Source organism: Glycine max, chromosome 20 (assembly GCF_000004515.6).
Source record: "Glycine max cultivar Williams 82 chromosome 20, Glycine_max_v4.0, whole genome shotgun sequence".
Taxonomy (NCBI): Eukaryota; Viridiplantae; Streptophyta; class Magnoliopsida; order Fabales; family Fabaceae; genus Glycine; species Glycine max.
Window position 1 is genome coordinate 17,648,075 of NC_038256.2, and position 27,401 is coordinate 17,675,475.

Sequence of the window (27,401 nt, forward strand, 5' to 3'; positions counted from 1 at the left end):
TTCAGCTGAAAAGCCAACATGCTTTTGAGAAGAGATAACTTCCAGCTTTTCTTTGAAAAAAATTCACTGATCATAACCAGTTTTTGAAAGAAAATGTGTATATACCTGAAGGGTGAATGCTATGAAAATTTTCCCGAACGCCCAAAATGGACTCGGATGAATGCATGAATTGATAAATGAACATGTTTTGAAAGCACTGGGTTGACTAAAATAGAGAAAATGAATCCTGAGCCTTAGTATCACATGACCGTAAAAACTTGATGCTTGAGTGTCCCCATAGATGCATGCATGACCAGTTTTGCATAAAATTTCCTAATCATCATTGTTGCATGTGTGTCATGGAAATAATGTGGGACATCCCCTTTATCCCTGAACCACTGGCCAGACCAACACCCTGACATATATCATGTCCATCCGTTCTACAAGCCTTGAGCCAAAGTCCCAACTCACCATAAACCTTACCCTAAAAAAGAAAACAAAAAGGAGAAAGTTCCCGATCAAAGAATCGGAAGAAGAAGAAGAAGAAGAAAAAAAGGAAAATTCCCAATCAAAGAGTGGGAGAAAGCAAACAGAAGAAAGAAAATTCTCGATCAAGGATCGGAAGAAAACAGAAGAAATATGCATAAAGGTCTTTGGAGCAGACAATATCTGAACAATACAGAATTGTCACCAAGTAAACAAGAAAAGAAAGGGAACCACGACCTAAAGTGGTCCTCTCCCTTTGATTGCCAACCAAAATCCTATGCGTCGGTGGCTTGTTCACCTCGCATTAAATAAAAACAGAAAAGGCCAATTGATCCATGAAAAAGTCCTATTGATCCATGATCACGCATGTAATCCTTGATTTGATAGGAAATGATTTGCAAAACCAAGTCATGACATATTTATGGTTCGGAATTAGGATGAAACACTTACCTGTGTGAGATCGATGCACTTTGAGTGATTTTCTTCTATTTTTGTTGAACCCAGTGTTTCCTCTAAATGGTCATTTAGAAGCGAAATGCTAACATCCAAAATCTCATTTATGGTTATGAAAAGATTTCATCAGCATACTCTCCTTCCCTGGTAGACACATTGCTTTTCATCCAAAAAAGCATATGTTGCTCTGGTCAGTTGGAAGTTTTGTCTCTTTACTAAAGCATGTTCGCATTTTAGTGAAGAAAACACCGAGACTATTTTAGTCTCACAAGTTATCCAGAACTACATAGGTCTGAGTTCCTCATTGAGGATACGTAGGAGCAAGAGTCTCGCTTTTGTCGGCCGCCCCACAATCTCTGTCATACTGACCCTGAGGTCATGTGACATGCGGAGACGAATTATGGTCATTCCGCTCACCTTTTCGTCATTCAGACACAATCGTGTCCGATGGCACGCAGAGACAAATTATGGTCATTCTGCGCCTTTTGTCATCCAGAGGCAGCGGGCCCGATGACATGCGGAGACAAATTATGGTCATTCCGCTCACCTTTTCGCCATTCAGACACAATCGTGTCCGATGGCACGCAGAGACAAATTATGGTCATTCTGCGCCTTTTGTCATCCAGAGGCGGCGAGCCCGATGACATGCGGAGACAAATTATGGTCATTCCGCTCCCCTTTTTTGCCATTCAGACACAATCGTGTCCGATGGCACGCAGAGACAAATTATGGTCATTCTGCGCCTTTTGTCATCCAGAGGCGGCGAGCCCGATGACATGCGGAGACAAATTATGGTCATTTCGCTCCCCTTTTTCACCATTCAGACACAATCGTCTCCGATGGCACGCAGAGACAAATTATGGTCATTCTGCGCCTTTTGTCATCTAGAGGCGGCAAGCCCGAAGACATGCGGAGACAAATTATGGTCATCCGCACGCTTTAGCTATCTGTAAGACTTGACGAGTGATAAACGCGCAGAGACAAATTATGGTCATTCTGTGCCCTTTGTCATTCAGGAGCAGCGAGTCGAGTGATAAACGCGCAGAGACAAATTATGGTCATTGATGTGCCATCATTTTCTTCTATTTTCTAAACCCTTTTTGCACCATTTTAATTATTGATTGGTCTTAATTGTCAATTAATTAGGCAGTTTTATTATTTGGGCTCATTTAGCTAATTTGATGTTTTTAATCTAATTTCAGGAATTAATGAAACATTGGGCTTAATCTAGATTTTGGTTGTGGACTTGAAGAGGGCAAATAAAGCAGCGCTTACCTTAGTTAATTTCTAATTAGGAAATTTCGCAATTTTATTTTATGTTGTTCAGTGTTTATTTCGTTTTGGGCCAGGTATTGTAATAGGGCCCAGTGACTTTGAGTGACTCTTTTTAAATAGCTGCCTTGGGATTCGTGCAGGGCATTCTGTTATGCTATTTTCACTATTCAGAGCTTTGGTTTTAGGTTTTCACGTTTTTCTGTTCCCTTGTTGCGGTTTTCGTTCTTAATGCAAATTTTCGTTTTCTGCTTCTAATTACGAGTTCATTCTTGCTTCTTCTTCTACTTTCATTTACGTTTCTGTTCATTTACGTTTCTGCTCATTTACGTTTTTGCTTCATGTTTCATTTGCGTTTTCTGTTTGAATCCATGGAAGGCTAGATTTTCTGGTGTTGTTTCCTTTTGAGGATGAAGCCCAACTCTCTTTGAGGTTTCACTTGTAATGTGGTTTCCTGACTGTTTTCCCTTCACCAGTTATCCCAAATTCGTGAATATTAATCAGTGCACGCTTCGTGTTCGATTAATTGCCTCTGAGCCTAACTTGCGTTCATGCTTAATGGACGAAGGGATAACTGGTGTATGTGGTGCCTAATCACGTATTGAAAACCCTAAGTTGATTTTTGCTTAGTAAATTGAAATAGGGTTGGATTAAGTGGTTGACTGTTAGGGACGAATTCTCCATAACCCAGGATAAGAGAATGGCTTCTGACTCAGAGGAAACAACCCGTTTTTAACATTAGTAGTTTCGTATTCTAGTTTACTTGTTCTACTCTTTAATCACAAAACAAACAAACCCCCAGTCGTTACTGCAAGTATATTATGAACATTTGGTTTGTCACTGCTCGTTGGGAAACGACCTTGGATCACTTCCTAGTTACTGCATTTTCATGTTTATTTGATTCGGGTACGGCCTCAATCAAATTTGGCGCCTTTGCCGGGGAGCAGTGTCCAAAGGTTCATAATAGCTAGCTAGTGTTGTGTGTTTAATCCTTTCGTGTTTTATGTTTAATTGTTAGTATTGTGTTAGTATGTGTGTTAGTGTTGTTTAGTGTCCTGGTATTTTGTTTAGTGTGTGTTCTGTTTCAGTTTTCCCATTAAGCGTTTCCCCTGTTTCAGTCTTGGATGTTTTGCTGTGAATAGTGTTTTGCGACGGACTTAGCGACCACTTTTGCTTGCGGCAAAACAGAGTAGTAGTAGTTAGAGACGGATTTTAGCGACCACCCATGCTGAATTATTTGTGATTTTTTGTTTTAGTAGCTAGGGTTGTTATTTTTGGCTGAATGTTTTTGTGGTAACTTCTTTTAATCCATATTTTGTGGGAAAAATAGCTAGAGCCTTTAGTTTGGTCAGATTTGAAAGTTCCAAAAAACTAGCAAATTTTGTGTTTGTCAAAACTTCAAACGGCCATAACTTTTGCTCCGGTTATCAGAATCGCAATTATTATATATGCATTTGGGGTAGAAAAAAATTTCCTACGCTATGGTAGTTGGCCATAGGCCAACTGAGGTCTCCATCGTCCAAAAAAAATGATTCTGTCAAAAGTTTTTTATTTTTCAAGTTTTATTCACTTATTTTTCTTAACCCACCAATTTTAGCTTTCATAGTTAGACTTTGAATTTTTGTCTGAAATTTTTTGTGCTATCTTCTCATCATTTTATAAGGTTGCTCACAAAATTTCAAGTCATTTGGATATCATTTGAGGGTAGCTGTAGTTCAAACTTGCACCTTTATTTACATGACAAGGCAACTAGTTGTGCATGCTGAATGTAGTGTATGACTAAAGGCAATCCATCTGACTTACAACCCTTTGACCCTGAGATAGATAGGACATTTCATAGATTAGTTAGGCATCATTTTATACCTTTTGATCATCCTGAGCATTCCATTACTGGTGAATTTGTGCATTCTGTTATTGGTGATTTTGAACATCCTGATTTGGAGCATTATAATTTTGAGCATTCTGATTCTGAGCATTCTGATTTTGCACATTCTGAGAACATGGCACAACCTCCACCCCATGAGAGGACTCTAAGGGAAATGGCTGCACCTGATTTCACCTACGAAAGCTTGTGCATCCAATACCCTGATGAGGATGTCCCATATGTTCTTAAAACTGGACTGATTCATTTGCTTCCAAAGTTTCATGGCCTTGCAGGTGAAGACCCGCACAAACATTTGAAGGAATTTCATATTGTCTTCTCCACCATGAAACCCCTAGATGTCCAGGAGGATCACATATTTCTGAAGGCTTTTGCTCATTCTCTGGAGGGAGTGGCAAAGGACTGGTTGTATTACCTTGCTCCAAGGTCCATCACGAGCTGGGATGACCTTAAGAGAGTATTCTTAGAAAAAATTTTCCCTGCTTCCAGGACCACAGCCATCAAGAAAGATATCTCAGGTATTAGACAACTCAGTGGAGAGAGCCTGTATGAGTACTGGGAGCGATTTAAAAAACTATGTGCCAGTTGCCTTCACCATCAGATTTCGAAGCAGCTTCTTCTCCAATATTTTTATGAAGGACTCAGTAATATGGAGAGAAGTATGATAGATGCTGCCAGTGGTGGAGCCCTTGGAGACATGACTCCTGCTGAAGCCAGAAATTTAATTGAGAAGATGGCTTCCAACTCTCAATAGTTTAGCGCCAGAAATGATGCCATAGTCATTAGAGGAGTGCATGAGGTAGCTACAAACTCAGCTGCATCATCTGAGACTAAGAAGCTTGAAGGCAAACTGGATGCATTGGTTAACTTGGTAACCCAGCTGGCCTTGAATCAGAAATCTGTACCTGTTGCAAGGGTTTGTGGTTTGTGCTCCTCTGCTGACCACCATACAGACCTTTGCCCTTCTATGCAGCAACCTGGAGCAATCGAGCAACCTGAAGCTTATGCTGCAAATATTTACAATAGACCTCCTCAACCTCAGCAGCAAAATCAACCACAATAGAACAATTATGACCTCTCCAGCAACAGATACAACCCTGGATGGAGGAATCACCCTAACCTCAGATGGTCCAGCCCTCAGCAACAACAACAGCAGCCTGCTCCTTCCTTCCAAAATGCTGCAGGCCCAAGCAGACCATACATTCCTCCACCAATCCAACAACAGCAACAACCCCAGAAATAGCCAACAGTTGAGGCCCCTCCACAACCTTCCCTCGAAGAACTTGTGAGGCAAATGACTATGCAGAACATGCAGTTTCAGCAAGAGACCAGAGCCTCCATTCAGAGCTTAACCAATCAGATGGGACAATTGGCTACCCAATTGAATCAACAACAGTCCCAAAATTCTGACAAGTTGCCTTCTCAAGCTGTCCAAAATCCCAAAAATGTCAGTGCCATTTCATTGAGGTCGGGAAAGCAGTGTCAAGGACCTCAACCCGTAGCACCTTCCTCATCTGCAAATGAACCTGCCAAACTTCACTCTACTCCAGAAAAAGGTGATGACAAAAATTTACCTAACAATTTCTGTGCAGGTGAATCTTCTTCCACAGGTAATTCTGATTTGCAGAAGCAGCACATTCCCCCTCTTCCATTCCCTCCAAGAGCAGTTTCCAACAAAAAAATGGAAGAGGCAGAGAAAGAGATCTTGGACACGTTTAGAAAAGTAGAGATAAACATACCTCTGTTGGATGCAATAAAGCAAATTCCAAGATATGCCAAATTCTTGAAGGAGCTGTGCACTAATAAGCGGAAGCTTAAAGGAAGTGAATGGATTAGCATGGGCAGAAATGTCTCCGCATTGATTGGTAAATCTGTTCCTCAAATTCCTGAAAAATGCAAAGATCCAGGTACATTCAGCATACCTTGTATTATAGGGAATAGTAAGTTTGACAATGCCATGCTAGATTTAGGAGCTTCTGTTAGTGTTATGCCTCTGTCTATTTTTAATTCTCTATCTCTAGGTCCCTTCCAGTCAACTGATGTGGTAATTCATTTAGCTAATAGAAGTGTTGCCTACCCTGTTGGTTTCATAGAAGATGTCTTAGTTAGAGTTGGTGAACTGATTTTCCCTGTTGATTTTTATATTTTGAATATGGAAGATGGATTCTCTCAAGGATCAGTTCCCATCATTCTAGGCAGACCCTTTATGAAAACTGCTAGAACTAAGATAGATATTTATGCAGGCACACTATCCATGGAGTTTGGTGATATAACTATTCATTTTAATATTCTGGATGCTATGAAATACCCATCTGAAGATCTTTTTGTATTTCGTGCTGAAATAATTGACCATGTTGTTGATGAATACATGACTGATCTTTATTCTAATCTGCATGCCTCTCACTCTTCATGCATTGAGTCTGAAATTGTACTTGATCATATATCTGAATTTGATGCTGAGAGTGAATCTGATAGTGAATTTGCGAGTGATATTGATTGCATGTCTGGTGGTGGTGTTTTACCTCTTGAGATTGATTTTATAGAGTCAGATAGGACTAACCATGTTTCAGGAAGTACACATACCTCTGACTTTCTTTATAAGGTAAAGGCTGAGAAACCATCTCCTTCTACCACTGTCCAGCCGACCACACCAGAATTGAAGCCTCTGCCATCAAATTTAAAATACGCTTACTTGGATGATAGCAAGAGTTTTCCAGTGATTATATCTGTCTCCCTTGCTGATGAGCAAGAGGAGAAGTTGTTGTCAGTTCTCAAGAAGCATAAGAAGGCTATAGACTGGACCCTTGCGGACATTCCTGGTATTAGCCCATCCACATGTATGCATCGAATAAATTTAGAGGATGGAGCTAAACCAGTAAGACAGCCACAGAGAAGACTCAACCCGGTGATTCTTGATGTAATGAAGAAGGAGATAACCAAGCTTTTGCAAGCTGGAATCATTTATCCTATCTCCGACAGCCAATGGGTGAGTCCCCTCCAGGTAGTCCCGAAGAAGACCGGCCTCACAGTGATAAAAAATGAGAAGGAGGAGCTAATTCCTACTCGGGTGCAGAACAGTTGGAGAGTCTGCATTGACTACAGGAGGCTGAACCAGGTTACCAAAAAGGACCATTTTCCCCTGCCATTCATTGACCAGATGCTTGAACGCCTAGCAGGTAAATCCCACTACTGTTTCCTTGATGGTTTTTCTGGTTATATGCAAATTACTATTGCTCCTGAGGATCAGGAAAATACCACATTCACCTGCCCCTTCGGCACTTTTGTCTATAGGAGGATGCCTTTCGGCCTGTGCAATGCCCCTGGTACCTTCCAGCGGTGCATGATTAGTATTTTCAGTGATTTTTTAGAAAATTGCATAGAGGTGTTTATGGATGATTTCACTGTATATGGATCCTCTTTTGATGGTTGTTTGAATAGTTTGGAAAAAGTTTTGAATAGATGCATTGAAACTAACCTTGTTCTAAATTTTGAAAAATGTCATTTTATGGTTGAGCAAGGTATAGTTTTAGGCCACATTATTTCCAATAAGGGTATTGAAGTAGATCATGCAAAAATTTCTGTTATTTCACAATTGCCTTACCCCTCTTGTGTGCGAGAGGTGCGATCTTTTCTTGGTCATGCAGGATTCTACAGGCGCTTTATAAGGGATTTTAGCAAAGTAGCCCTTCCATTGTCCAACTTGTTGCAAAAGGAGGTGGAGTTTGACTTTAATGACAGATGCAAAGAGGCTTTTGATTGCCTCAAAAGAGCACTGACTACCACCCCCATCATCCAGGCACCCGACTGGACAGCCCCTTTTGAGCTTATGTGTGATGCATCAAATTATGCATTGGGGGCTGTCCTTGCTCCGAAAATTGATAAATTGCCCAGGGTGATATACTATGCTTCTAGGACTTTAGATGCTGCCCAAGCGAATTATACTACTACTGAGAAGGAGCTTCTAGCCATAGTTTTTGCTCTTGAAAAATTTCGATCTTATTTGCTTGGTACCCGCATTATTGTTTATACTGACCATGCAGCTTTAAAGTACTTGTTGAAGAAGGCTGATTCTAAGCCTAGGTTGATCCGATGGATGCTCTGGCTCCAAGAGTTTGACTTGGAGATCCGTGATAGGAGCGGAGCACAAAATCTAGTTGTTGATCATTTGAGTCGGATCGAACGTGTATCTGATGCAGATTCACCTATTCGGGATGATTTCCCGGATGATCATTTGTATATACTGTATAGTATTTCTGACTCTCTTTCTACTCCCTGGTTTGCTAATATTGTCAATTATTTAGTTGCTTCTGTTTTTCCTCCCTTAGCATCTAAGGCCCAAAAAGATAAAATTAAAAGTGATGCTAAGCATTTTATTTGGGATGACCCCTACTTGTGGAAATTGTGCAGTGATCAGGTCATTAGACGGTGCATTCCAGATCATGAGACTGACTCAGTCTTGCAGTTCTGTCATTCTTCCGTACCGGGAGATCATCTGGGTGTTCAAAGGACAGCTCGCAAAGTGCTTGATTGTGGTTTTTATTGGCCCACCATCTTTAAAGATGTGTGGAAGATCTGCAGCACTTGTGAGCAGTGTCAGAGAGCAGGAAATACACTTACATGGCGACAACAAATGCCTCAGCAACCTATGCTATTCTGTGAGGTGTTTGATGTCTAGGGTATAGATTTCATGGGTCATTTTCCTGTCTCTTTTGGTTATGTTTACATTCTCCTTGCAGTTGACTATGTTTCAAAATGGGTGGAAGCCAAGCCCAGTAGAACTAATGATGCTAAAGTTGTCGCAGACTTTGTCAGGTCTAATCTGTTTTGCAGGTTTGGAGTGCCTAAAGAAATTGTTAGTGATCAAGGAACCCATTTTTGCAACAGGACAATGCATGCCCTGCTTAAAAAGTACGGGGTGGTACACAAGGTATTCACACCATACCACCCCCAGACCAATGGACAGGCAGAAATTTCTAACCGAGAAATCAAGCGAATTTTAGTGAAGATTGTGCAGCCAAGCAGGAAAGATTGGAGTACCAGGCTTGATGATGCTCTCTGGGCACATCGGACTGCCTACAAAGCACCCATAGGAATGTCTCCTTATCGAGTTGTCTTTGGAAAGGCATGTCATCTTCCAGTGGAAATTGAGCACAAAGCTTACTGGGCAGTGAAGACTTGCAACTTCTCTATGGATCAAGCTGGTGAGGAAAGAAAGTTGCAACTGAGTGAGTTAGATTAAATCCGCCTAGAAGCCTACGAGAATGTCAAGTTCTACAAAGAAAAGACCAAGAAGTTCCATGATAGCATGATAGTTAAAAAAGACTTCGTGGTTGGGCAAAAAGTGTTATTGTATAATTCTAGGCTTGGACTCATGAGTGGTAAGTTGAGGTCTAAGTGGATTGGTCCTTTTGTTGTTACTAATGTTTTTCCTTATGGTACAGTTGAGATCAAAAGCGACTCCACAAACAAGAGCTTCAAGGTCAACGGACATCGACTTAAGCCATTCCTCACGAACCCTTCTTTAGTGGACGTAGTGGTGGAAGAGACTTCCTTACTCCACCCTACTCTTCCTCCACCATGACTTAGGGAGTTTTTCTTTTCCTATCTCCTTCTTTGCTTTTATTACACTTGTCCGATTCTCTTTGATGATTTAATTGTTTTTAATCTTTTTATTGTGCTACATTGAGGACAATGTGTTGTTTAAGTATGGGGGGGGAGTGTTCTTTGGTTTTGCTAGTTTTGTTGGTTTTGTTAATTTGTTAGTTGTGTTAATTTGTTAATGTTGTTAGTTTCTTCGGATTTTTAGTTTAATATTTTGGGTCAATTTGGTGTGCACGTACGACTTTGCATGTTTTTCTTTGAATTATAGGATATGTTCAAGAAATGGGTAATTGTTTTGAAAATAAAAGTTCTTGACATTTTGTGACTTGAAATCCTAGATTCTTCTCTACATGTCATGATAGTTTTGAAAGCTCAATTTGAAAGTGATGAGTTTACCTTTGTGAGAATTTGAGCCATCCATCATCATAATCATTTGGTGTGTTTTGCCCCATTGATTGCTTGCACAATAGCCTTGGCTTGATTCTTGTTGATGCGTCCTAATTCACATGCATATTTGGAAATGATTGAGGCAATTTTGTTCTTATAAGCTTCTAGCCAAATGGACTTACCTTGAATTAATTCCTTTGATAGCCCTTTTGAGCCTTGTTTCCCTTTCCTTGTTTTGAAGCTCACTACAAGCCTTAAGTGAAAAACCATGATATCACCATATCCTTAAGGAATTTTGGAGCTTTGGAATTGTTTTGGGAATAAGTGTGGGGGGTTTTTGTTTCATTGGACAACTTGTTTTGTTGGCTATGCTTCATGATGTATTTTGGGCCATACTTGATGTACATTGTATATTGGTTAAATGCTGGACATGCTGAATGAAATGTTGTTTCTCAAAGGCTATAGAGTAAAAAAAAAAATCAAAAAAAAAAATCGAACAAAGAAAAAGAAAAGCAATAAAGTTGAGTGAATAAGATCTTAAATGGCACAAGAATGATGAAACTCTTGGTTCTACTCTTCATGTTTAAATTTTATCTTTACTTCTTTTTATTTTCTTATTTTTTTCTTAATATGCACTTATTCCCCATTGCTCCTCTATTCCTTTGGGATTTAGCCACTTATTCCATATTTCTCCATACCTTGTCCTTGGCCCCATTACAACCTTAAAAGACCTTTTGATCCTCATGTGCTTGTGTTTGTGGGTTGATTGTCAATTTTAGAATCTTGCCAAGTCTATGTGGTGTTTGCTTTCATGGGTGCTTTGAGGGTAAATAGTAGCCTAGACACTTGAGAGATAGAGTGTATATCTTGTGAGGCTTTATCACTTTTCATTCTTGAGCTGATTAACTATTTTGCCATGATTGGGTTGCTTGGATGATTTTCATGAATGTCTTGACTTTTTGGATCTCCTTATGTTAGATGTTACCCATTCCTTTCATTCCTTGATGTTCATTGAGAAATATATGAATGTTTTTGTTTGTCTCTATTTGATATCCTTGGATTTTGTTCTTTGTTTCATTTTGCCCAGGAGTGCAAAAGGCTAAGTATGGGGGGTTTTGATGTGCCATCATTTTCTTCTATTTTCTAAACCCTTTTTGCACCATTTTAATTATTGATTGGTCTTAATTTTCAATTAATTAGGCAGTTTTATTATTTGGGCTCATTTAGCTAATTTGATGTTTTTAATCTAATTTCAGGAATTAATGAAACATTGGGCTTAATCCGGATTTTGGTTGTGGACTTGAAGAGGGCAAATAAAGCAGCGCTTACCTTAGTTAATTTCTAATTAGGAAATTTCGCAATTTTGTTTTATGTTGTTCAGTGTTTATTTCGTTTTGGGCCAGAGTATTGTAATAGGGCCCAATGACTTTGAGTGACTCTTTTTAAATAGCTGCCTTGGGACTCGTGCAGGGCATTCTGTTATGCTATTTTCATTATTCAGAGCTTTGGTTTTAGGTTTTCACGTTTTTCTGTTCCCTTGTTGCGGTTTTCGTTCTTAATGCAAATTTCCGTTTTCTGCTTCTAATTACGAGTTCATTCTTGCTTCTTCTTCTACTTTCATTTAGGTTTCTGTTCATTTACGTTTCTGTTCATTTACGTTTCTGCTCATTTACGTTTCTTCTTCATGTTTCATTTGCATTTTCTGTTTGAATCCATGGAAGGCTAGATTTTCTGGTGTTGTTTCCTTTTGAGGACGAAGCCCAACTCTCTTTGAGGTTTCGCTTGTAATGTGGTTTCCTGGCAGTTTTCCCTTCACCAGTTATCCCAAATTCGTGAATATTAATCAGTGCACGCTTCGTGTTCGATTAATTGCCTCTGAGCCTAACTTGCGTTCATGCTTAATGGATGAAGGGCTAACTGGTGTATGTGGTGCCTAATCACGTATTGAAAACCCTAAGTTGATTTTCGCTTAGTAAATTGAAATAGGGTTGGATTAAGTGGTTGACTGTTAGGGACGAATTCTCCATAACCCAGGATAAGAGAATGGCTTCTGACTCAGAGGAAACAACCCATTTTTAACATTAGTAGTTTCGTATTCCAGTTTACTTGTTCTGCTCTTTAATCACAAAACAAACAAAGCCCCCCCCCCCAATCGTTACTGCAAGTATATTATGAACATTTGGTTTGTCACTGCTCGTTGGGAAACGACCTAGGATCACTTCCTAGTTACTACATTTTCATGTTTATTTGATTCGGGTACGGCCTCGATCAGTCATTCTGCACCCTTTGTCATTCAGGAGCAGCAAGTCGAGTGATAAACGCGCAGAGACAAATTATGGTCATTCTGCGCCCTTTGTCATTCAAGAGCAGCAAGTGGAGTGATAAACGCGCAGAGACAAATTACGGTCATTCTGCGCCCTTTGTCATTCAGGAGCAGCAAGTCGAGTGATAAACACGCAGAGACAAATTATGGTCATTCTGCGCCCTTTGTCATTCAGGAGCAGCAAGTCGAGTGATAAACGCGCAGAGACAAATTATGGTCATTCTGCGCCCTTTGTCATTCAGGAGCAGCAACTCGAGTGATAAACGCGCAGAGACAATTTATGGTCATTCTGTGCCCTTTGCATTCAGGGGCAGTGAGTCGAGTGGTGGGCGGAGACAAATTATGGTCATTTCGCACACCTTTTCGCCATCCAGAGGCGATCGTGTCCGATGATATGCAGAGACAAATAATGATCATTCTGCGCCTTTCCATCCAGGCCCGATCGTGTCCGATAGCACGCAGAGACAAATTATGGTCATTTTGCGCCTTGTGTCAACCAAGAGGAATGAATTCGGCAGTATCAGGATGATGTTGGTCGTTCGGTGCTGATCATTTTCAAAAATTTTGCAGGTTCCACTGGCGGGGAGATTGACCGGCCAAATGGTGTTTCGCTTGAACGAAATTAATGTCTTATCTTTACTTCCCTTTTATCTCCAATAAAAGACAAGTAAAGAGGGGCAACTGTCATACCCTAATTTCGTTCGGGGACCATCCGTTTGTTGGGATGCGACCCTCATTTGACCACTTTGAGGTACTTGGCACCCATCGTTAGGCAATCCGAGAAGTTCCGTGACATGCCGGAAGTCAAAAGGAAGCATTCTTGCACAATCCGTGAAGTTTCGTAACATTCCGGAAGCCAAAGAAGGGATGATTGCGTAATCCGTAAGGTTTCGTGACATTACGGAAAGAAAACAAGTATCGTTACGTAATTCGTGAGGTTCCGTAACGTTACGGAAAAAGAATAAAAAAAAGGGGCAATGGGGTGTATTTAGTAAAATGGGGGGTGCAAATAGTAATTTTCAAATCTGGGCCCTTCTAGAGGTTTCTGGGCATTTTCTTGCTTAAGGTGGAAGCAACCTAGCTCACCTGGGCGAGCTAGGTGGCCACCACCTCCCCCGTTTTGTTAAAAAATGGGCTTCCAGGACTTCCCGGACACCCGTAATGCTTCCGTAAAATTCCCATAACCTTAAATAAGCATATCTCACTTAATATGTGTGAGAAGGAAGAGAAAAAAAAGAAGAAAATCAAGTCCTATAGGCTTCCGTAAGGCTTTCGTAACTTTTCCGTAAATTACGAAAGAAGGGGGTGAACTTATCAAAATGGGGGGTGCAAATAACAATTTTGAAATTTTGAAATTTTGAATTGGGCCTTCTAGAGTATTTTTCGAAGCTGGATTGCTTCTGGAGGAAGCAACCCAGCTCGCCTGGGCGAGCTGGGCGGCAACCTCCTCCCTTTTTTTCCTATAAATAGGCTGAAGGGGACTGTTCTAAGGATCCCTCAGCCCCCTGGCTATGTATTTCAGCTGCTTTGGGTGAAAAAAATTGTTTCCGTAAAGAAAATCCAAGCCGAGGTGCTTCCGTAACGCTTCCGAGATGTTTCCGTGACCGAATCCATGAAGGTTTTCCGTCGTTCTTCACCGTTCTTCACCCGTTCGTCGTTCGTTCTTCGTTCTTCAACGAGTAAGTTTTCGAATCCGAGACTTTCAATTCATTTCTTGTTTTTTTGGCTTTCATCTTTATTTCCTTCTTTTTCGATTTTCTTTTCTTCCGTCTTTAACGCGCTTTTACCGTTTATTTATGCCGTTTTCTCACCTAATAAATGATAAAATGAATTTCAACCGATCATTTGTGTTGTAATATCGTTTAATCACTTTTAAAACAAAATCTAACCGATCGTTCACTCTGTAATCTCGGTTAAACAAAAAAAAGCAAAATAATAATAAAATAATCAAAATATCTTGAAAAATAATAATAAAATAATCAAAATATCTTTGAATAAAATAATAAAAAAATCAATCGGACGTTTTTCTTTGGAAGTTTCCTTGGATCAATTGACTAATAACCAAAGTGAAACTAAGGCTAAAATCAACTCACAAATCAAGCTTTGTCCGCAAAAGTCACTTAAAACTGTTTTAAGGTCCAACGTCTTAAACGGTCCTCTTTGCTTTTATCGGTTTACATGGACCGTTCAAAAGCATAAAATCAACATATAACTTTACCGCTTTTGCAAGAACTACGTAGGTCTGATTTCCTCATCGCAATTGGGGATACGTAGGAGCAAAAGCCCCGCTTTTGTCGATCACCCCAAGAGATCGTTAATGGTCCAACGCCTTAACATTTCTCCCCTTTCAAAACCAAGAGATCGTTAATGGTCCAACGCCTTAATGTTTCTCTCCTTTCAAAAACAAAAGATCGTTTAATGGTCCAATGCCTTAAACAACATTTGTTCAGTCAAAATATATCTTGCAAAAAAGATAAAAAAAACAACTTAACCAACGTTTAGTTCTCGAAGAACTACGTAGGTCTGATTTCCTTACCACAATTGAGGAATACGTAGGAGCAAGGGAAACACCCTTGTCGGCCACAAAAAGATAAAAAATATAAAAGGTACAAAAAGACATAAAGACGTAAAAGGGAACATAAAACAAATTGAAGTCATGTTTGCACACTTGATTAAAGGTTGTCGTCCCTTGTGACAGACGCGTGGGGTGCTAATACCTTCCCCATGCGTAAATACAACTCCCGAACCTTTCACTTAAAGTTCGTAGACCACGCCTTTTCCGGTTTTTCTGACGTTTTCCTCAAATAAACGTTGGTGGTGACTCCGCGCGTATTCCTTTCTTGGAAGACGCACCTGTGAGTCTCGCGTCGCCCTCCCGCCGAAGGGTAGGTTGCGACAGTGAGGATGTGTTTCTCTACCATGTGTCATCATTGAGAAATTTTGTTAATGCTTTTGAATCTATGAATTATATTATGTGGATTTTGGTTGTGGTAGATAAGGCATTTTGGACTTCTGGTCTTCCTAACCTGCTGCCTCCAAGATTATGTAGCATTTTTACATGCATGCACTTTTGGAATTCTAAAGTAATTATTATAAAATTGACAAATTTATTATATTTATTACTAAGTTCAATTTATGTATTTGTCAAATAGTTCCAGTTTCATTATATTCATTACTTCTATTCAGCTTCCAAATATTCTTTATTCTATACAAAGTAATTTAATCAAATCCAAGAGAACTAATTCTCTATTTTGCTATGATATGTGGCGCTAAGGTCATTGCTGAAATGACTAATGGAGGAGTAGATCATGCTATTGAATGCACTGGAAGTATCCAAGCTTCAATCTCAACATTTGAATACACTCATGATGTATTTTTCTATAACCCCTAAACTATTATTCTTGTTAATGGCTACATCAGTATGCAATTATTAATATGATTATTAAATTTGAACTTCAAATGCTTCTTTTGAGGGTTGGGGTACTACTGTCCTTGTTAGTGTGCCAAAGAAGGATGTTGAATTCAAATTACTAAAGTAATTTATGTAGTAAAAGTTTTCGTTAAAGGACTACACAAATTACCGAAGTAAAAATTTATTTCTAATTGGAGAACAACACAAACTGCACTTAAGAATATGTAAGTTTTGTCCTTATGGTTAAATGTGTGTAAGTGCTAATTTCTTGCTTCATTTAATGGATGAGGGAGAAGAAATAATGAAAAGCAATCATTTCAAATCTTTATAATATTTGAATTCTAAAATGCAATTTGAGGACATTAGAATGTAGCATGCTTGATGGACATTGCCAAAGCATGTTGTGAGTGATTTTAACATGTTTTTTCAATTCTGATGATCTATATTTTTGGCAGATTAGAGGCCTTGGTGATGTTGTTACTAGTCTATCATGAGTAGTTTAGGATTTAAATCACAATGTGGATGTTGTTCTTTCAAAGTATGACTACTAGAACCTTAGCAACGTAAGTTTTTTGCTATTGCTTTGGCACTTATGCTACTATATCACCTTGCATTGGATATTTAGGTTTATTCCTTAAATCATGAGTTCTATGGCATGTCCTATTGAAAGAGCATGATGTCATGATTATTTATTAAAGTGTTGTAGCTAGAGTTCAATGTGAAATTGGTTGGTAATCAAAAGGGAAAAATGCAAATATTATGAAATTGCTTGAGACATTCATGAAAATGTATGGCTGTTTTTTAGCATGTTTCTTATCATTTATTTGTTGAGCATATGCATTGGCAACCCTCTTATACTTATAAACAGCCACTATTGTAGTGTTTAAAATTCATATATTATGTTTATGTTGTAGGTAGAGATATTTTGGTAATATTTGTTAATATATGTCTTTTGATACAGGTAAAAGATTTTAAATATCATAGAAACTATTTTTGAGGTGGGATTGAAATAAAAGTATGGCATGGAAAGGTGGAAGGTCTCTCTGTCTACTTCTTGGAACCTAGATTAACAGTCATAGGAAACCAACATGATCAAACCTATGATTCTCACAAATAATAGATAAACAATGCGTACTTTTCTCCATAATGAGGTTTCTTTCTGGTGCACTTTGATTTCTTGGAAGAGGAGAAAAACAAGATTTTACTCCCTTGACTATTTTTATGTCTCTCTACGTTTGTGATGGTCAGAGATTAGAGAGAATAGTTTTCTATTAGGAAGGGGACCTTGGTTCACATTAGTGGGTATTAACTCCTTTTATAACCACTACTCCCATCAAGTAGCAGTTATATTTAGAAACTTTTCCTATTTAACCAATTTCAATTTAGTCCCTAATTATTAATTATTTATTTATTTATTAATCCCTTCATAAGTCACATGCCTCTCACATGAGACATTAATTCTAACATTTTCCCACTTGGCTCATGTGACATTAATAAACATTATGGACTAAATAAATAAATAAATAGATTAAACTAACATAATGCACATTAAAATGACTAAATCGTTCTATACATTGGGGAAATCATAATTTCATGATTAAGAATAAGAACCAATTTGAGTCATGGAGGTTGTACATCACTTAATTGACATAGTCTCTTCCATGTACTACAAATTAGTCTTCTTAATATGACCATTAGTTAGGAGTACATAATTGGTCCAATATGATGTCTTTATTCAAGACAAAATCCGCTAACATTACTCTACTACAAATATGCATGCAAACATAGAGAACAGGTCATCGGTAACAAATCATAAATTAGCTCAGAGTGTCACTGAAATGCATAAGGTGAATTACACTTAATGATCATCAATAATAATAATGCTCATACTTTCAACATGTTCTATAAATTTCTTGGGCGGTAATCTCTTTCTCAAAGGGTTAGATATAATAAGGTTTGTGCAATATGTTCTATTGACACTTTTTATTTCTGAACTTCTTCCTTCACGATAAAGTACTTCAATTCCATATGCTTAGCACCCTTAAAGTACTTTTCGTTCTTAGAAAAAATATTGTTGCAGAGTTATCACAATACATTTTCAACAGCCTAGCCATATTGTCGACAATTCCAATCCCTGAAATAAAGTTCCGCAGTCAATTAGCTTGAATTGTAACCTCAAAACATGATACAAATTCAGCTTTCATGGTAGATGCAACAACAACTAATGCATACAAAATTGCTTCCATTTGTTTTCATTCGATATCATTTCTTGGACATTGTGCGAGCCTAAATTTGTCTCCTTTCTAAATTGGAACAGGTTATGCTGAATACCTTTCCATCCTGAATCTCTTTAGTACTTTATTGATATATGTTTTCTGAGATAAGCCTAACAATCTTTGTGATCTATTACAAAATATTTCTATCCCTATCACATAGCTTACCTCACCCATATCTTTCACTTTAAAGTTGCTAGAGAGAAATTTTTTAGTCTCATGAAGAAGACCAAGATCATTAATTGCAAGCAAGATATTAACAACATACAAAATTAGAAAAATAATCTTACTCTCACTAACCTTCAAATATATACACCGATTAACTGTATGTCTCTTAAACCCAAAGGAAACAATGGTATCATTAAACTTCTTGTGGTTCTTTCACAATAGGTTCATTATGTATCATGGGCTTATTATTGGGTTGCTCCTCTTCATTTTTTTTTGGAACAACAACTAAAGAAGCAATCACCTTCCTGCTAGAGGCACAAGCTAAAGGTACTTGCACTCTAACTTATTTCATTTCCACATCTCGGGGAACTCCTATTGATTTCACCATTTTTAATGAACCTTGCATTTCCTGTTTCGATAATTCTCATATTGTGATTAGGACAATAAAACATATACCCCTTTGACTTTTTTGGATAACCAATGAAATATCCACTGATTGTTCTTGCATCCAATTTTCTTTCTTGTGGATTATAAATCCTTATTTCTGTCTGGAAACCCCAAACATGCAGGTGCCTTATACTAGGTGTTCTATTCATCCACAGTTCAAAAGGTGTCTTTGGAACTGCCTTACTAGGAACCCTTTTCAACAAATACATAACAGTTTTCAAGGCATACATCCACAAAGATAAGGGTAAAGTTGAATTGCTTAACATACTCAAACATATCCATTAAAGTTCTATTATGCCTTTCTGATACACCATTTTGTCGTGGTGTACCAGGCATTGTGTATTGCATACAAATGCCACATTTTTTAAGAAGTTTAGCAAATGGACCTGGGTGTTTCCCAATTTCATCATATTTTCCATAATACTAACCACATCTATCAGATCTAAAAACTTTCACATTTCTGTCTAATTGTCTTTCTACTTCATTCAAGTAAATTTCTAAGGCATCCACTGATTGAGATTTCTCATGCAGTAAGTAGACATAACTGTAACGTGAATAGTCATCAATAAAGTTAATAAAACATCTTTCTGTTATGAAAGAATTAACATCAAAAGGTCCACAAATATTAGTATGCACAACTTCAAGAAGCTAAGTTCTTCTGGTAGCTCCTTTCTTTGTATGTTTTGTTTGTTTTCCCTTAATACAATCTACACAAATATTTAGATTTGTAAAATCTAGATCAGTGAGAATTTCATTCTTTATTAATCTTTCCATCCTTTCTCTTGAAATGTGACCTAAACGTTTATGCCACAAGAAAGTAGATCGTTCATTCACTAAACTACATTTAGTGCCAAGATTATGATGCAGAGTTAAAGAGGTTTCAGCATACAAACCATCTGATTTCAATTTATATAAGCCATCACAAAGAACACCAGTACCAATGAGATGATTATGCTTAAATAAACAGAAACATCCATTACCAAAATTAAAAGAGTATCTAGTAACATCAAGTTTAGATAATGAAACTAAATTCCTAGATAAACTAGGAACATAAAAAGTTCCCAGTAAATCTAAATGATGTCTAATGTCAAGTTTTAAACGATAAGTCTTGACTGCTTCCACTGGAGTTTTCACTCTATTCCCCATGAAGACAAGCTTCCCATTTGGGCTTATGGTTTGGATTGCAAGGAATCCCTGCATAGTATTAGAAACATGAGTTGTACATCCAAAATCAATCCACCATGTATTATGGGAAACTTTAGTTAAGTTTGATTCAAAGCATACAAGAGCATTAAGCCCGCCTTTCTTTTCCAAGACTTACGCTTTCGACAATCCTTCTAGAAGTATCCAGATTTCCCACAAAATTGACAATTATTGTCCTTTGATACCTTCTTCTAAATTTGTAAAGATTCATCATTGATCCTTAATCGCCCCTTGCCTTTACATGCTTCTCCATAAATTTCTTTTTAGCTCCTTGATTCCCTTGGTGGCTTACATAATGGACTGAGTGACTTCTTAGATTCTTAAGCCTTGTTTCTTCCTGAACTAACATACTGTGCAATTTATGTTCATTCCATTTATCTTTCATGGTATTAAGAAGAAAGTCCATAAAACACATGTTATGCATATGATTCATTTGGATAACGGTCAATGTATATTGATGTTCTCCTTTGGGTGATACACCAACACGCAACATACAAACATGATGATGCTAATAAAATTCTTAACATTATTTGGCAATTAAATATGCACCAGTTAGTAGTACCTATTTCCTTTAGGTATATAAATAAAACTAATGATACACACAAATTGCCTACAATTATATTCATTAATTATAAGAACAACTAATCAACCTTTGGGCAATCCATAAATACCTTATAACAATGAATTTCAATTACCCATAAACCAATAATCATATAATTTAACATCCATTATTTTATGATTAATTGAAATAATCATTAATTTGGAATTAAATAACCTTATAAATTTGGCCACTTTGATGACTAACAAATTCATCATACATTTAATTTCAACCAAATATATGGTCTCCACATACTTATTACTATTAAAAATTCATAGCCATTTTATTAATTTAATTCCAGGCCATAAAATAATATTCACATTTATTTGCCTTTTGCATTCAAACACGTTCAAGCAAATATGTAGTATATACATATTTATTGCTACTGAAAATTTCAAAGAATTCACGTTAATTTAATTCCAGGAAATAAACTTTAAATCCTTTAATCACATTTAATAATAATATTAAAAAAACAAGTGGGATTGAGAATAGCAAAAGGTGGGCTACAAATAGTGATTCCTAGAATTCCTTGGAAGAAGAGAGAAACAAGATTTCACTCCTTTGATTATTCTTTCTGTCTCTCTATGTTTGTGATGGTCAGAGATTAGAGAGAACACTTTTACGTCAGGAAGGGGGCCTTGTTTCACATTAGTGGATATTAACTATTTTTATAACCACTACTCCCATCAAGTAGCAGTTACCCTTTGAAACTTCTCTTGTTTAACCCAATTACAATTTAGTCCCTAATTATTAATTATTTATTTATTAGTCCCAACATAAGTCACATGTCTCTCACATGAGACATTAATTCTAACACTATTTGGTGGCTATGTTGATGAGGTGAATGATCTTTTGATACCTGGAGGCAATGAGCTTCCCACCATGGTGTTGCATTTTATGAAAGTCAAGGCTTACCAGGGTGATTTTATTATATATATATATATATATATATATATATATATATATATAGTGTATTTAATAACATTCTTTCTATATATGTTTTGCATGTTCTTATTAATTTTTTTAGGTCATAGTGTCATTCAAAAAGTCATGAAAACCTCTAGGCTCATTTGGAATCAACGAACCACTTATGATAATTTTATCCAAGTGGCCTCAATGAACTCAAGAGGGGGCAGGGTGAATTGAGTTTATAAATTTTTTTTTTCTTTGTTAATACACTAATTCTTTTTTATAAGATAGATATGATAATATATCAAAACCTTAATTAAAAAGAGAAAAAAACAAGTAATTAAGATCTCTACCAATATAAATGAATACAATAAATTTACAATAAAAGTAAAGAGATAAGGGAAGAGAGAATTGAAAATTCGGATTATACCGGTTCGGTCACTTCTTGTGCCTACGTCTAGTCCCCAAACAACTCGCTTGAGAGTTTCACTATCTTTCAAATACAACAACAAAACACTATTACACCTTGAGATTCCTCACCCTTTGTGTTTGACTCTCTCAAGAATCAAGAGATATCGCACTTTTGTTCTTACAAGGAATGACTCACCCTTTTCAAAAGTTTAGACAGAATATAAGAACTTACTCTCTGATTTAGAGGAAATATTAAAAATTGAAGCACTAGAAGATTTCTCAATAATAAGTGTATTTGGCCAATCTTTTGATCAAGAACCTAATGATTGAAAATGATTGTTAACAAGATCTTTCCAAAATTTTCTCATGTATATAAATGTGTTAAAATGATGAATATTTATAGGTATAATTCATGTAAACCATTAGGGGTCATTTCCAAAAGATGTAACTCTTCAAAACACACTTTTTTGGAGTAATTTCAAAAAAACAACTTTTATATTGTTGCTTCTAGTAATCGATTACATTGATTCCAAAACTTGAAAAACAATTTTAAGGCTTTTAAAAGAATCTCGAAGACTTGATTTAAATTAATAAAATTGTCAAATATGCTTATTGGAAAAACTTTTAACAATTTAACCTAAGTCTTGAATTTTCTAATTGCTTGACTTATTCGTGTTCAAGATTCTTCATGTTATTTTGCTTTCACCTTTCTCTTGTTTGCTTTTTGGCATCATCAAAACCTACAACATTACATAATCGCATTCTCCACCTTCTTGATGATGACAACCATTTTAGGTAAGGAGCAAATAATATACACTACTAGAAAAACCATCTTTCACAAAAACCATCTTGGAAGGGTACAATTTCTAAGATGGTTTTGTCCCGAAACCGTCTTAGAATGTCTTTTTTAAAATAAATAAAAAATTGAGAATTCTAAGATGGTTCTTTTAAAAATCATCTTAGAAAGTATGCTTTCTAAGAAGATTTTTGGAAGAACTGTCTTAAAATTATTTTTTAAAAAAGAAAATTAAAAAAAATGAGGATTCTAAGACGGTTTTTGAAAAAATCGTCTTAGAAAGTAGACTTTCTATTATATTTTTCTGATAATCGTCTTAAAATATCTTTTTTTTAAACAAAAAAAAATAAAAATTGAGGATTCTAAGATGGTTTTCTCAAAAACCATCTTAGAAAGTAGACTTTGTAAGATGATTTTTTTGAGAATCGTCTTAGAATGTCTTTTTAAAAAAAATTAAAATAATGAAAATATTATTATTAAAATATTGTATAGATATTATTTTCTTAGAATACCAAAAAAATAAAAATAATGAAAATATTATTATTGATGATTTATTTTTTTATTAGAATACAAAAAAATATCTATATTCTATCCTCCTAACCGTAAGTAACATTTTGAGGGCACACTTAAATCCAAAGAAAGACAAAATACCAAAACCAAATTTTTAGCATCAGTATATTAATTAGGTCTGGGGCATAAGAAATGCATCAATCTAATTTGGTTTAGTTTTCACTAAACTAGTCTTAAATTACATAAAACAAAAACAAAGTCTCTCTAAAGAAAGTGTACCATGCTAAAAGGCCATAAATTACATATATTTTCTAAAATTTATGGTACTTTTCTTTGTGTTATAAACTTGAATGATTCATGTCGCATCTATCTACTGTGTATATTTGTTTAAACATACCCTTGGCAGTTCTTGGTTCAAAGCATTTCCTAAAGAAAGTATTCTTTGAATAATTCTCTTTAATTTGATAGAATTCCTTATCTGAAAAGAGAAAACAAAATTGCAATATTCAAAATGTTATTTCTTATGAAAAAAAAAGAGAGAAATAACAACTAGTACTCTGAGAAAGCAAATCAAACAACAATTTACCTTAACCCCAAAAAATAAATACATGTTAACATGAATATTATAGATAAATATGCTCAACAAGCACACAATCTCATTGAAATCATACTTACACATTAATTCATGAGGCAGAGCAAAATCATAATCGTTCCTTTTCCTCCTGATGTAGATATATGCCACTAGCAGTACCACACGGAAAACAAAAGGACATGACAAGGCTATTGCAATTTGACCCCGACTACCATGCTCCCAAAACATAGGACATGATGGAAGAGATGGCATGTCGCACAATCCCTTGTTGCCAGAGAGATTGAATAAAGAACAAATCAAATTCAATACAAAAAATAAATTATTTATAATTTGATTATACAATTGTAATAAATGTATGATATGGAATTTCTTTTTGTATTACTACCATAGCAAGTCAATTAGATAACAACTAATTTTAGCTAAGTCTAGCATTCAAGGCTGATGAGGATTGAGATGATTGACATCTCATGAGTCTGGATGTGCCTTGTTTAGCAGTTAAAGTTAGGTTCTCACACACAACAGACAAAAATAAGCCAAATAGGGATTAGGGAGTATTATATATACAAGCAAAGTTATCCAACATTTCAATCTTAACACACCATTATGCAAAATCAAATAGAGTAGAACTAGCAGATTAAAATGACATACTCAATAGCTCCACCATGCACACCAACTTAATAAAGTTGCTCTGGGACTCGTCCCTCCAATAAGTTACCATTCAATAGCCTAGCATGATTGAATAGATTAGAAAAATGAACAAAAGTATGTAGCATAACTTGTCCACAAAATAAAAGGGACACCCAGTGAAAATTACACTAGAGGTCAAGTGTTACCTATCGTTACCATCCTAAACATAAAGAAAAATAAGGTTGAAGCAACTAAATGAGCATTAAGATGCCAAATTGACGAATGAAAGATGAACACCAGATAAATCAAAAATATATTAACAATATGGGTTTGGTAATTGAATGAAGTAAATATATTGGCTATGAAAGATTATTTGAAATTAACAAAAAATGTATACAAAATTGTTGCCTGGATTCAAACAAAGAGCAAAAGTTAATTATTAAAAAAGAATATGGATATAAGACTGATTCCTACACTGGAATTTGTAAGGAAATTCAATGCCAATATCAAGGACAAACAATACATTTAAAAATAGCCTAAGTATGAAACATTGAAATCCTTGCACTTGCAGAGGCCATAGTGTTCATTCATGAGGTAGAATGCAGAACAGGTGTTGCTTACACTAGAACATGATACTATCTAGATGGTTTAACATATCATAACATATATGTTGTATATCTAGTAGCCACCAAAATGAAAGAGTAAGCTATGTAGAAAGTACAAAGCTGATCATTGAGTGGTCTAAGTTGAAAGAGACAAGGATTTGGCAGCTGATACTTACAGGCTTACCAGGTCAGACAAAAGACTAATCTGGTCACTCATGTACCCTTTCAAGGCTTGACTTCCAAGATCTCTAAAACAAAAACAGACATCAAGACTCATTCTTGCATAAAAGCCAATTTGGCATAGTAAGGCATTGTTCTTGTTTGGATAAAAGCATAAAGCAATACGCACTTGAAGGAGAAAAAAAAGGAAGTTAAAATGAATTTAGCTTCTTCCATACGTTAAAACCAATTTAATTTTTATAGAAGCTCTCATTTAACTTGTCCAAAAATTGAAATGCATATAAGTCAATCTTAAGCTTATAGGTGAAATGGAACTCAATTCATTCTACTTTGTTAATTTCTTCTCCTATAATAAGTGCTTGCAGATTATAAATTTATCCAAACACAACTTAAAAATATAGAAGAGTGGAAAGAACAGTTAGATTACATTTGAATTATGACAATAGCAATTTTATCATCAATCATGCGGCAACTATCCTTGAATCTTCAGAAGAAAAAAAAAAAGAACATGTCCTAACCTTTTCTAATTTTACATCTGACTTATGACAAGAGCAGTTTTATGATCAGTCATGTGGCACCAACTACGCCTTTGGATGTATAGGTTGGCCCAAATTCCTCCCCCTTGCAATGTCCATAGTAGAGTAGACCATCATCGTTGTGATAGTCGCAACTATTGGTCTCCCACCTAACAAGAATTAATAGGAATAGAATTAAATAGAAACTAAAAGACATTCACTCACTCACTCGATCACTCGCCGACTCCCTCCTCCTCTCCCACTACCGCTTCATCATCTTCGGCATCGGGAGCTAGTCCTACGACGATTCCTTCAATGCCTTTGCAAGGGACCTTGCGAAGCACCTGAGGGTGCTCGGCACAGTGGAAGTTGTTCCCCTGTCCGAAAGGGACATCGATGACGGTGACGTCGATGCAATTTTGATTGGTGGTGTGAGAAGGTGGTGGCGGTTTTGAAAGGTGGTAGTGTTGTGGAAAGTTATGATAATGATGGTGCTAAGGAACGTGGCACCATTTTGAGTTCTGGAGATGAGTTTGTGTGTGTGTGTGAGAGAGAGAGAGAGAGAGATAGAGGGATTCACTTGCAGATTTAAATAATTTCAAAAGCATTCTACGATGGTTATATAATTGTTAGTGCTTAGCTCTACTGAGTTTTAAAAGATTGGCTAAGATTTTGTTAAAACATAAGCACTTAGACAATGAAGGAAAGCTGGAGTTGCTGCACATGATGTCCAACGTTATGTCAAAGAATAAGATCGGGCTGTACAATGCACAAGGCAAGATGAAGTGTCAAATGAAGAATTGAAGCTGCAGGATCCACGATGTCGGATACAATGTCCTGGACATCCTGCCCGAAAATACTGGAGGTGCTGCACAATGCACAAGGCAAGATAAAAGTCAAATGAAGCTGCAGGATCCACGATGTCGGATACGATGTCCTGACATCTGGCCCGAAAATACTGGACACATAAATCTGTTATCTCTTTAACAGATTATTGTGCAGTTAGCAACAGATAAGATGATCTATCTTTAGGAACGAATTAAAAGATAATTAAAGTTCGAATTTCAAACTAGAAGAGTTCGTTCAGGGATTAAAGATTAAAGATAAAAACTAAAAGATCAAACTGTATCTTTTAGATCTCTAAGTGCAGATTTTCAGGAAGAATGATAGATCTCATCCAGCACAAGAAGTTGCAGCCCAGAAACGCACACGGCTATATAAACATGAAGGCTGCACGAGTTCTGTACCAAGTCCGGGATTGAAGAGTTATTTTGTGAGTTTTGGGACTTGAGTGTTTTGTGAGCCACCTTGATGGTACCCTAACATCAAGTGTTGGACCTGAGTGTGTAGAGTTGATCTCTAGTGTGTAGAGTTGATCTCTAGTGTGTGGAGTTGATCTCTATTGTTCAGAGAGCAATCTCTGGTGTGTCTTTGATTTGTTTGTAAACACGGAAGTGTGATTGAGAGGGAGTGAGCGGGGTTCTCATATCTAAGAGTGGCTCTTAGGTAGAGATTGCACGGGTAGTGGTTAGGTGAGAAGGTTGTAAACAGTGGCTGTTAGACCTTGAACTAACACTATTTTAGTGGATTTCCTCCCTGGCTTGGTAGCCCCCAGATGTAGGTGAGGTTGCACCGAACTGGGTTAACAATTCTCTTGTGTTATTTACTTGTTTAATCTGTTCATACAGTCAAAGACAATCTGCATGTTCTGAAGCGTGATGTCGTGACATCCTGTACGACATCTGTCCCCAGTATCAGAATTTCAATTGGTA

At 36.8% G+C, this 27,401-nt stretch overlaps 1 non-coding gene across 1 annotated transcript; it reads right to left on the reverse strand.

Annotated features, from left to right (window-relative positions):
* Nucleotides 1-4,568: 4,568 nt before the first annotated feature.
* Nucleotides 4,569-4,675, reverse strand: LOC113000824 (small nucleolar RNA R71). The gene has a single exon (XR_003266145.1). It is a non-coding gene; the product is annotated as a small nucleolar RNA R71 (small nucleolar RNA).
* Between the last annotated feature and the right edge of the window lie 22,726 nt (nt 4,676-27,401).